At 34.4% G+C, this 13,371-nt stretch overlaps 1 pseudogene; it reads left to right on the top strand.

Annotated features, from left to right (window-relative positions):
* The first annotated feature begins 972 nt into the window (after positions 1 to 972).
* Positions 973 to 1,597, top strand: LOC124975410 (THAP domain-containing protein 1-like; annotated as a pseudogene).
* The last annotated feature ends 11,774 nt before the right edge of the window (positions 1,598 to 13,371 follow it).

Genomic DNA, 13,371 nt, shown 5'->3' with positions numbered 1-13,371 from the left:
ATTGCAAGTTCAGGGCAGCCTCAGCAATTCAGTGGGGCTATAAACAATGCAGTGAGAAACTGTTTAGAGAAAAAAGGAGAAAGGTCTTGGGATATAGTTCAGTGCTAATGTGCTCCTGGATTCACTCCCCAGTTACTATCCCCTCAAAAAACTTAGTATGTGTCCCGACCCGCAGGACATCAACGCAGGACGGCAAACCTGAGAGAAGAAATGAAGGGACCAGAGACACAGGGAGTGACAGCAAGACAGGAATTCTGATCAAGCTGCAAATTTTTATTGTTCTCAAGGATATTTATGCTGAGGGAATGAGGGGTATGATGAGACACAGGCTGGTTGGCTGTGTTTTTCTTTTGGGCTCCTGATAATGTCCAAGTTCATGCCGGCGGGCCATAGGCAGAACTATCAGCCGGGAGTGGGGAGGGGGCGCGCTCTGGGAATCCATCAGCCTTCAGCTGCAGGGTGTTTGTGCAGGGGAGGCAACCACAAAATGCTCCCTGGGCTGCTGCTTATCATAAAGGTCAGAACGTCCTCAGAATGAGAACTTCTTCTTGGTCCCTGACAAGTATGCGTATTTGCTCTCATCCAGCAATAGCACATCAAGGTATTTAAAAAGCTTAATCTTAATATTCATACTCTTTGATGTTTAAATGGTAAAATAAACATATATCCTTTAAAAATGATAACCTAGATTTATTCTTATTATCATAGAATATTCCCTAGCAAGCATAATAAATAATCCAATTTAGGCCTCCGCCATTTTGGAGATGGGAGATGGCCGATGACTGTGGTCCTTCTGCTAATGCAAACAACAAAACAGGCATGGTAGTCACCCCCTATTGAGGCTTTCATCATTGTAACTGTTGACCAAAACTACAGAAGAAGCGAGAGTGTCAAAACCGAGCTCAGCGACACTGTCAGCCCTTTCACTTTCCTTCTGGTGAGGCTTAGGTGAAGTGACTGAGGACCAGAAGGATGATGCAGTCCTGTTCCACCTACAGCTGCAAGAACCGATATGATAAGAACCCCACAAGTTACCTCTTACTTGATCCAGTCTTTGTGAAAAGTGTGAGGCAACTGTCAGAAGAAAAAACTTTAAGCCCACCAAGTACAGCAGTATTTTTTCAGAATATTTTACTCCAGACTGCTTTAAGAGGGAGTTCAACAAGTTACTGAAAGAGAATGCTGTACCCACAATATTTCTTTGTACTGAGCCACATGACAAGAAAGAAGATCCTCTGGAACCACAAGAACAGCTTCCCCTCCTCCTTTAACACCTCCCATTTCCCAGGTTGATGCTGCTATTGGGTTATTAATGCTGCCTCTTCATACCCCTGATAATCTTTCAGTTTTCTGTGACTACAACTATACTATAGAGGCTACAATGCACCAGAGGAAAAGGATATATCAACTAGAACAACAAGTTGAAAAGATCAGGAAGAAGCTCAAGAATGCCCAGCAACAATGCAGAAGACAGGAACAACAGCTTGAAAAATTAAAGGAGGTTGTACATTTCCAGAAAGAGAAAGATGACATACCAGAAAGAGGTTATGTGATCCTACCAAATGATTTCTTTGAAATCATTGAAGTGCCAGCATAAAACAATAAAATGTGTATTGATTTTTAACAGGGCAAGACCACACATCCTCTTTTAGCTTATATAGGATTTTCATTTGGAAAAAATAACACTTGATTACTTGTATAAAAACAATTCAGAATATTTTTTAAAAAATAAATTAGATATATACTGTAAAATTGTAAATTTTTTGTTTGTAATTTCAGAGTTTCTACACTTCAAAAAATATTTTAAAAGTTATTTTTTAAAAAGTCTCAGACTGCCTTTGCAAGTTGGTTTCAAGATTGGAGATTTTTGTTTGAATATTTATAGAAATAACATAAAAATAAAAAGCACAGAGAGTGAGAACAGTGAAGATGATTTGTTTCAATTTTAAAAATTAATGCTCTTTACTGAGAAAGCTTAGTTATATTTTAAATCAGAAGCATGGATTAGATTATAGGGTATAACATCTCCATGTATGTATACAAATATTCCATATCTGTAAAGTCGGAAGGTTCAGTTATCTTTCTGAATCACTTGTCAAGGATAAATTGGCAAATCAATTGAAAAGATTTGACTGTCTTCAGAACAGGAAATGAAGAGTCATTCTGTATCTAATCAATAAATATAAAGGTGAGTTATTAATAAAACTCAATTTATATGAAATGACTATTTAAATTTATATTGAAAAAGATATGTGAAAGGATATTTTCTTTTCTTTTTTTTTTTCTTTTTCTTTTTATTGTAAACAAATGGGATACATGTTGTTTCTCAAAAATATTAACAGATGGATTTTAATAATTTTAGTATTTACTTTCCTCTTTACACATCTATATTATCATAATTAATGTCAATTTGTAAAAATAATTTAAAAATTTTAAAAGTAGGTCATTTTGCTGAATGATGTTAAAGACCATAAAAATATATCCTAATGCTCTGATAAAACAACACTACTTCTGGAATTTTAACCAATCTAAGAAATCATCTAAAATATACCCCTGCAAAACCACATGTACAAAGATCTTTATTTATAGAAGCATAAACCTGGAAATATCATAATGGTTAACAGGGAAATTTTAAGTTAACTTTACATCCAATGGGCTAAAGATTATGAATGTATTGTATGTATACTTATTTTCTGTATATGTATAATGATGTTTCAATATCTTTTAAAAAGCCCTCTAGCTGGGGAAAGACTGCCCCTCCCTGAGCTAGCCAATTCTTAGAGACAACAAAAAGCATACTTGAAGATGCCTTTGATCTAACCAATCCAGGCTCAAACCTCTGTGTGATCCATGCCTTAGGAAAATTATACTAGCTAACCACTCCTAATCACCCTGCCTAGTCTTTCCTTTCTAATGCTTTCCCCTTGTTTCTATCTTCCACCTCTTGACCACTCTGGTGTCTCTCGTGTGTCTTTGCATAACCTGCAGTGCCTTCTGTCTCTAAGACCTGATAATATGTAAACTATGTTGTTTTTCTTCCTCTGAGCCTCTCTGCTTTCTCATGTAGCTGCATCTGAATGAGAATATCATAAAAGAATGCAAACGGTGTGTGCCTGTAATCCCAGCAGCTTGGGAGATGAGGCAGAAGGATCCTGAGTTCAAAGCTAGCCTCCACAAAAGTGAGGCACTAGGCAACTCAGTGAGACCCTGCCTCTAAATAAAATACAAAATAAGGCTGGAGATGTGGCTCAGTAATCAAGTACCTCTGAGTTAAATTCCTGGTACAAAAAAAAAAAGAATATAATGAGTAAATAGAAACACATTATTGATAAATTGAGTAAAGCAAATCCAGGATACAAAATTATATATACAACCACAAACATGACTAATAAGCTATGAAAATAAACCTTAGTTTCAAAATACATATTTGATCTCTTGAAGCAAGATGTGGTACTTTCTCTTTTGAAATACTCTCCCTCTTCAGATTTTGGTTTCCCTTCTACTTCTCTGGCTACTACTTACTGTGGGGGCATCTGGAATTCCATACAGTGCTTGACAAAGATCCTCTGGAGGATGTTTGCAAAGGCTCATCCTAAAGGGAATTGCCGGATGTTTTGCTCCAGAGCATGGTGTTTTTTCTGCTGTGTTTTTCTGATAATATATTACTCATTTCAGACCAAACAGATTGCTTAAGGGGATGAAGGGAATACAACAAAAATTCCAGAAAATATTATCTACAATCTGAAAAACAATTGACTTCTAACAAAGTCAAAAATAATTCTGCAACCATACAATGAGTCCCCTGAAAGCCTCTGGAGAAAATAGATACAGATCTGTCTTTGTCTCCAACAGGCTGGTTAAATTCTAACAATAAATTTGTTTATGTGTGGTGGTGAGGTAAAAGAATAAGGTTTCACAATATTCCTTCCTTCCTACAAAGAACAGGTCACCCCTATAATAAACGTTGGTACACAATAACCACTGTGACTACTGTCCTCCTGTAGTCCTTAACTCAGCAATTTAGATATTAACCAGATGGAAATAGTAGAGATGGTCACATGAGATTACTTGTCTATCGCTTTAACTGTGAGAATAATAAGAGTAGTCTTAGGTCACATAGAGTTTAGATATTAAGGAAATACGCATTGTATTAGCTCATTGATGTAGTTAGATATTCTTAAAAACAATTGTGATTAGATAAGGATAATCTGTAAGGTTGCTGTTTTCTCATAATCTTTCGGTTCCTTGTTAAGAACAATTCCTGTCTATGCTTTGGAAAACTTCTTTTAATTTCATTAACCACAAGACTGCCATGATAGCCTGAAGAAAAATGTATATAAACTTAGCCTTCCCCAGAATAAAGTGGGAGTGATTGCACCAGAACTAGAGTCTGTGTCTTTCATTCTCCATCCATCGTCGATGCTGTCTCCCTGCGCCCCGTTTGCCTGTGTGGAACACATGGACTCTTGCTAGGGCTGGACCCTGGCAAGTGGTGCCCAACATGGGGCACTAGGGTAAACCCCCCATTTATTAATATTAATTTCTTTCCTTTTTGAGACAGCTAGGATCCTGACTGGAGTGCTGCGGACCCCTAGGTAAAGAAGAACGAGAAAGCAGAGGCAGGGATAAACAGAACAGCTACCATGGGAGGTTAGTGAAAGCAAAGAAAGAGCATTATTTATTGAGATTGCTAAGCACTTACTAACTAAAAAAGGAACACATGTAGAAATAGCTCAATTAAAAAGATTTTTTTTTATTTTGTGCAAGAATGTGCCCCTTGGTTTCCTGAACAGGGTACTTTAGGTGTTAAAACCTGAAAAAAGGTAGGTGATGCTATGCATGTGCATCATAGATTATATAGCAATGAAAGAGTCCCCACCGATGCTTTTGCATTGTGGAATCTCTTTAGGGACTGTTTAGACCCTAGACATGAAAGTGAATCAGCTAAGTAAAAGGGTAAGGTCACTGGCCAAAACGTCAGAAAAGGAGCCTTTGCTGACAAACTTGGTTAAAAAATACACAGAGAAAACTCAGAGTGAAAGTGAAAGTGAATCAAACGATGATGAAGACAGGAAAAAGGAGAAAGGTCTACCTGATCAGCTCTCCCCATCTGATGAGGAGGACTTGGAAGAAGCCACTTTCAGATATCATAATGAGGATCCACCTTTGGTGGCTCCTGTTGTGCTGGCCCTTCCTAAACCCCCAGATAAAATAAAAAGAAAAGTCCAAAAGGTAGGATTTCTAGGTGCTGTTAGTGAGGCACAAAAACAGGGAGATGTTAGTATTTGTTGCCCTATAGTATGGGCTATAGATGAGGGAGGAGAGACTCATTGGGAGTCTCTTTCTTTTAAAATGTTTAAAGAACTAAAAGCAGCTGTAAAAGATTTAGGACATACTTCCCCTTATACTCTGAAGCTAGTAGGGAATGTCCTTCTCCTGTGGCTATCCCTAAAGGCTATCATATTATAGTCATTGATTTACAAGATTGCTTCTTTACTATTCCTTTAGCTAAACAAGCGTTTTGCTTTTAGTTTACCATCGCCTAACTTACAAAGGCCTTATCAAAGATTTCAATGGAAAGTATTACCTGAAGGAATGAAAAATAGTCCTACATCATGTCAAAAGTTTGTAGATCAAGCCTTAATTAATTGTAGACAAAAGTATCCAGAATGCTATATGATTCATTATATGGATGATATATTGATTGCACATTCTCAAAGTCATTTGTTACAAATAATATTACAGGATTTAATTAAAGATTTACAGAGGTGGGGTCTGATAGTGGCTCCTGAAAAAATTCAACAGGAACCTCCTTATAATTATCTAGGAAGAACTATAAAAACAGATTGTGTCAGCTCTCAAAAGTTACAAATTCAAAAAGACAAACTATTAAAGTTAAATGATTTTCAAAAATTATTGGGAGATATAAATTGGATTAGACCTTATTTAAAACTCTCAACTAAAGATTTAAAACCTTTGTTTGAAATACTAAAGGGTGATTCAGATCCTAACTCAAGTAGAGTATTAACTAAAGAAGGAGAACAAGCCTTACAAGTTGTTGAAACTGCAATTCAAAAACCTTACTTACAACAAGTTAATTATAACTTGCCTTGGGTTTTTATTGTGCTAGAACCGAAACATACTACAACAGGTTGTTTATGGCAAAAAGATCCACTTGAATGGATACACTTACCAGTATCAGGAAAGAAAATATTAAAGTCTTATCCTACTATGGTAGCTTCTTTGGTATTAGACAGATTTAGAAGTAAAGAATGTTTGCTTGTGAAATGCATGAAATAATTATTCCTTACACAAGAGAACAATTTGACCAATTATTACAAATTCATGATCAATGGGTTATTGCATTTCTAAATTTTAGAGGAAAAATTTCTTTCCACTTGCCCAATAATCATTTACTACATTTTTTACTTCAAACAGAAATAATATTTCCTAAATGGTGCTCCTCAACTCCAATTAACAATGCTATGTTAATATTTACAGATGGGTCATCAAATGCAAAAGCAATTACAATAATTAATTCTCAACCCATGGTTCAATGGACACAAGAAACTTCTGCACAAAGAGCTGAATTAGAAGCAGTCATCTATTCTTTCAAGACTGTTGCTCAACCCTTTAACTTGTACACAGACTCATTATACATTGTTAAACTGTTTCCAACCATAGAAACAGCAACACTCTCCTTTTCATCTAAAATTATACAAAGGCTACAAGAACTTCAATATCTAATTCATAACAGAACTTCACATTTCTTTATAGGTCATATTTGGGGACATTCTGGATTACCTGGTACCCTTGCTCAGGGGAATACCCATGCTGATCACTTAGCTAAAAATTTTACTTTAACAGCTATAGAAGAAGCTATTATATCATCCAAAAATCATCATCAAAATTCATCTGCCTTATAAAAACAATTTCATATTTCTAGAGAATAAGCTAGAACTATTGTTAAAAATTGTCATGTTTATCCTAAATTTATTCCTTCTCCACAGATGGGAATTAATCCTCAAGGACTTTTACCTAATGTCTTATGGCAAATGGATGTAACTCATATATCAGAATTTGGAAAATTTTCTTATGTTCATGTTACCCTTGATAACTTTTCTCATGTTATTGTGGGCTCAGCCAGAACTGGGAAACCTACAAGTATGTTATTCAACATTTATTCCTTTGTTTTTCTGTTTTAGGAATGTCTAAAAAATTAAAAACTGATAATGTTCCTGCTTATATATCAAAACCATTTAAAGATTTCTGTTCCAGGTTTAATATTTTTCATTCTACAGGAATTCCTTATAACCCACAAGGACAAGCAATAGTAGAAAGGAGCCATCAAAGATTCAAAATACAAATAAATAAGCTAAAAGAGGGAGAGCTTAAATACTCACATCATATTTTACAACATGCTTTATTTATTTTAAATCATCTAAATACTGACAAGGAGGGAAATACTGCAATGATGAGACATTGGAAAATTAAAAGGTCAAAACAAAGTTTAGTAAAATGGAAAGATTTACTATCTGGTAAATGGAGAGGACCTGATGTCTTGCTGAGATCCGGTCAAAGCTATGCTTGTGTATTTCCACAGGATGCTAAAACACCTTTGTGGACTCCAAACAGCTTGATACGTCACTACAATGAGCCCTATTCAAAGGAGGAAGATAAAGGAGTATTGGATCCCTTACCAACCCAATCAGATGGACAAAAATGGGCTGGTATTTAAGATAAAAAGTTGCATCTTGCACAATCAACTGCAACTCGCAACTCAGACCTGCCAACTTGGGGACAAGTGAAACGCCTGACTGCCACTGCTGAACACATGGTGAATGGCTCTGGAAAACCTAAAACCCCAAAGGTTTTGTTTTTTGCATTGATTGCTCTCATTTCAACTCAGGTACTGCCTATTCATGCTTCTGATAATGAAGCGAAAGTTTACTGGACCTATTTTCCAAATCCTCCCTTACTGCATCCAACTACTTGGAGTAGATTTAATATAAAAGTATTTACTAATGAGCCTCAATTACTTGGAGGGATTTCAGATTCTTTAATACCACATACAATAGCATCTACAATTACATTTCATGGAATTACTGAAGAGACACCAATGTGCTTTAGTACAGATAATGTACATGTGCCATTGGGAAGTCTCCCTTTAAGTTATAGGACTTACATTACTGATTCTCCAAGTGAAGACAACAAAAGAGATATATGATCCCTAGAGATAACCTCACTTGGATATGCTAATTATAATGATGCAAATATTTCAGTGGCTTTACCGCCTCCTTTTAAACTGTGTGATGATGTTAACAGTCATAAAGACAGATCTTGGAATCTACTCAATTTAGAAACAGATTTCCCAAAATGGTTTGAATGTGGTTTTTATCATACTGCACTACAGTTTTAGCCACAAGGCTCTGCTACTACTATTACAGATTATTCTGTGTCTTTTCCTGATTTTGATTATAAGCTTTGGTTAAAGACAACACAGAATAAAATGTTATATTTTAATTTTTACCCTGTTCTTACCAATGAGCCTAATTCATAGATGGTTTACTCCCAGATGGGTAACACCCATCTATCGGAGTGACCTTATAAATGATAAATTCTCTTACTTTCCTGACTTATATAAACTATTAGCAGCTACTAATATAGTATTATTACAAAGACCCAAGTTAAGTAAACCTAATGACTTTGCAGTATGTGCTTGTATAAATGCTCCTCATGCTATTCTTATGTCTACCATAAATAATTTCATTATAACTAAAAATAAGGAAGCTTATAACATTTATTGCCATGATTGTGTTCCTACTAATTGTATTAATTCAACCATGTCTAAAGATTTAAAGGTGTTTTTAATTGTACATCAGCCTAATTATGTTATATTGCCAGTTAATCTTACAGAATCTTGGTATGATGACCCAGGTGTTGAAATTTTAAAAACAGTTAATGAACTTTTAAGACCAAAAAGATTTTTTGCAGCTTTGATCCTAGGAATAACAGCTTTAATCAGTATAATCACTTCTTTAGCTCTCTTGACCACAGCACTTGTACAGGAAATTCATACCGCTTCACATGTAAATGATTTATCTTATAATGTCTCTGTGGCTTTAGCAGCACAAAAACAAATTGATAAAAAATTAAAAACAAGAATTAATGCTCTTGAAGAAGCTATTCTCTTTATGGGATATGAGATTAAAATATTCAAACTAGAATGACCACTAGATGTCATGCTATCTACAAATGGATTTGTATTACTCCCTTAAAGGTTGATAATAATACTAATTGTGAAAAAGTTAAAACTCACCTTAAAGGAGTTTGGAATAATACTAATATAGCACCAGATATCAATGCTTTACAACTTTAAATAAAAATGTTCAGTCAGGCTCATCTCTCGGTTGTTCCAGCAGATAATTTGGCCTCCCAAATGTTTCATAGTATAAAAACAACTATATTTAATAATATGATGGGTCTTTACCACTATCAAAGTCAAAAATAATTTTGCAACCATACAATGAGTCCCTGAAAGCCTCTGGAGAAAATAGATACAGATCTGCCTTTGTCTCCAACAGGTTGGTTAAATTCTAATGATGAATTTTTTTATGTGTGGTGGTGAGGTAAAAGAATAAGGTTTCACAATATTCCTTCCTTCCTACAAAGAATCATTCACTCCTATAATAAATGTTGGTACACAATAACCACTGTGACCGCTACCCTCCTGTAGTCCTTAAGTCAGCAATTTAGATATTAACCAGATGGAACTAGTAGAGATGGTCACATGAGATTACTTGTCTATCGCTTTAACCGTGAGAATAATAAGAATAGTCTTAGGTCACATAGAGTTTAGATATTAAGGAAATAAACATTGTATTAGCTCATTGATGTAGTTAGATATTCTTAAATACAATTGTGATTAGATAAGGATAATCTGTGAGGTTGCTGTTTTCTCATAATCTTTCGGTTCCTTGTTAAGAACAATTCCTGCCTATGCTTTGGAAAACTTCTTTAATTTCATTAACCACAAGACTGCCATGATAGCATGAAGAAAAATATATATAAACTTAGCCTTCCCTAGAATAAAGTGGGAGTGATTGCACCAGAACTAGAGTCTATGTCGTTCATTCTCCATCCATCTCCAACACTGTCTCCCCACGCCCCATTGCCAGTGTGGAATCTATGGACTTCTGCTAGGGCTGGAACCCGGCAACTTACAAGTCTCTTTTGCTTATTTATTCTCATTTGCCTGACTGTTAAATATTGGAATTTCTCAATATTTGATATTAGCTACTTTAAGTTGATGACTAATGTGTGTATATATACATATATATATACATGTATATACACACACACACACACACACACACATATATATATATATATATATATATATATATATATATATATATGTAACTTTTCCAAGAGTTTTGGGTCTCTCATGGCAATAGCTTCTAGACACAATCCATTTTACTTTTTTAAAATCATCTCAAACTCAACATATTCAAAAGAAACTTTTCAGATTACCCTACATACTGAGATTTCCCTCCCCCAATAGTCCCTACTCTGAGATACTGCTATCAATACTCATACAGTAGCAAAAGTCTTAAACCTGAATGTCAACCTTGACACTTCAATTGTTACATGGAATCCATTAATAAATCTGATCAGTTTTATCTCCTTTCAAAATAGTGCAGTTCTAATTCTATACCCACCTTCCAAATCCAAATTGATACCTATTTCACCTTAATTACATAAGTTTCCTAATTATTCTCCCACTAGAGTCATGTGATTGACTCCAATCCCACCTCCATGTAACAGCACAATCCTTTGAAAGAATAAACCTGATACTATTTTCCCCCTCAATGTTCTTCACTGACTTCCTACTAGTGTTAAGGTATCGTTTCCTATAATTCAAACAATAAAACCTGAAACAGAAAAAGAAAAAATTACAGACATTTCATAATTTGAAAAATATCCAAATAGTACTTTTATGGATACTTTCATGAATAAATGCAATTTGATAACCACATACAAAGTTAAGATAACAATGTCAGTAAAATTTTATGTGTTAAACTTTCCCACCTCATTTTAATATGTGACTAACTATAAAGCATTCCTTCCAGGAAACAGGTTAATAACTCTACAAGGAAGCATTCAGAATAATTAAGACTACAAGATATTCAACAAATTCAGACTCTTCAACATAATAACATAAAACATGAGGAGGGGGAGAAAGGAGATGGTAAAGTGTCCAAAATATAGAGACTCAGGAGTCACAAAGACCAAGAGCACCATGTATCCCTGGTTATATTGTTTTCATTGTGGTAGTGGGTTTTTTAGCGATAGTTTTTTTGAGACATAATTTGTAACTGAGGGAAAATCTAAATAAACTCTCCAGCTTCACTTACGTCCAGGTGACTTTAAAAATCACCAATTTTGAAGGTCAAATCACACAGCTGATATTGTTATATAATAATTATTATATAATATTATATTATATTATATATTATTATATAATATTATAATATATATAATATTATATATTATTATAATATATTATAATATATTATAATATAATTAATAATATTATTATATATTATTATTATATATTATTATAATATTATATATAATATTATGTATATATTATAAATAATATTATTATAATATTATAATAATATTATATTATAATATTATTATATATATTATTATATTAATAATTATTATTAATATATATATATTAATATATTATTATATTAGTCTTTCACTAGCTCTGCTGCAGAGAGTGCCTCTGACATGTGGGTTTATGATGATAACTGTTGCCTATATTACCTTTCAAGGACTTGAAGGCTGCTTTTGTCAAAAGAAATAACTATTGGGCAAGGGTTGTGGCTCAGTGGTAAGGCACTTGACTAGCACATGTGAGGCACTGGGTTCTAGCCTCAGCAACACATAGAAATAAATAAAGGCATTGTGTCCATTTACGACTAAAAAAAAAAAGAAAATCACTAACTGTTCACTTGGGTCTATGCAGATATCCAAAGGGTGATTAAACAGGGTGAAAAGTCTGGCATCTTTGCCTTTGCATTTTATCTGTCTCCTTTGCTTCCTTAATTTTTTGGGTCAGATTGCTTCTGTTCAACTCTACATATAGACACATTAGTAGCTTCAGGAATATTTGTTCAGAACTGGTATTAAAAGTTTGATTTGCCCAAAATTCCCCTAATGTTTCTCCTCCCATTTCAACACTAAAGGCAACAAGAAAAGGGTATCTAAGATACTTTAAGTTTTACAGGGGCATCGTGATGAACAGATTTCCAACTACCAGATTTTGCAAAATCCAACTCCAGACCATTAAATGGGTGCCTAGATATTCCCAGTCATAGATTCATTCCTAACCACACCACTCCCTCTTTTCCCCTTGTCTAAAGATAAATGGAGTCTGAAACTTGTGTCAAGATGATCTTTTGGGATAGTAGGACCATCTTCTCAGTTTTGCTGGCTTACTGAATATATCTTTATTCTCACTGCAATAACTTGTTCATGGTCCACTGAGCTTCTTTACCAGAGGTGAGTAAATGGATTTGGGTTCAGTATCTGATTCATCTACAACCAAACTTTTAAACTGTATAATTCAGTGATTTTTAGAATATTAATAAAATTGTGCAACCCATCACCACAACCAGATTTAGAACATTTTCCAACTCCAAAAATAATCTTACCATTAGCATCATCCCAACACTTTACCCCAAGTCTCCCAGTCAACCACTAACTACTTTCTGTCTATAGATTTTTCTTGATTTTTCATACAAATTAAATCATACCATATGGTCTTTTGTGAATGAATTATTTCACTTATCATAATGTTTTCAAAATTCATGTTTTATTTTACAGATTGCATTTTGATTCATTGTACACAAATGGAGTACAACATTTCATATCTACGTACATGATGTAGATTCACACCATTAATGTAATCATACATGTATATAGGGTAATGATGTCTGTCTCAGTTCACTATCTTTCCTGCCTCAACCCCCCATTTTCTTCTACACAACAAAGTTACTCCATTCTTCTCTTACTGGCCCCTCCCACCCCTCCCCCATTACATATCGTAGTCCACTTATCAAAGAAAACATTTGGCCTGTTTTTTTGGGATTGGCTTATTTCAGTTAGCATGATATTCTCCATATCCATTCATTTATCTGCAAATTTTATTCTTCTTTATGACTGAATAATATTCCATTTTGTATATATACCACAATGTCTTTATACATTCATCTATTGAAGGGCATCTAGTTTGATTCTGCCATCTAGCTATTGTGAATTGATCAGTTATAAATGGTGATGTGACTATGTTACTGT

This window comes from Sciurus carolinensis, unplaced genomic scaffold, assembly GCF_902686445.1.
Source record: "Sciurus carolinensis unplaced genomic scaffold, mSciCar1.2, whole genome shotgun sequence".
Lineage (NCBI taxonomy): Eukaryota > Metazoa > Chordata > Mammalia > Rodentia > Sciuridae > Sciurus > Sciurus carolinensis.
Note: the sequence above shows the minus strand (reverse complement) of the source record. Positions and strands in the feature narration are given on the sequence as shown.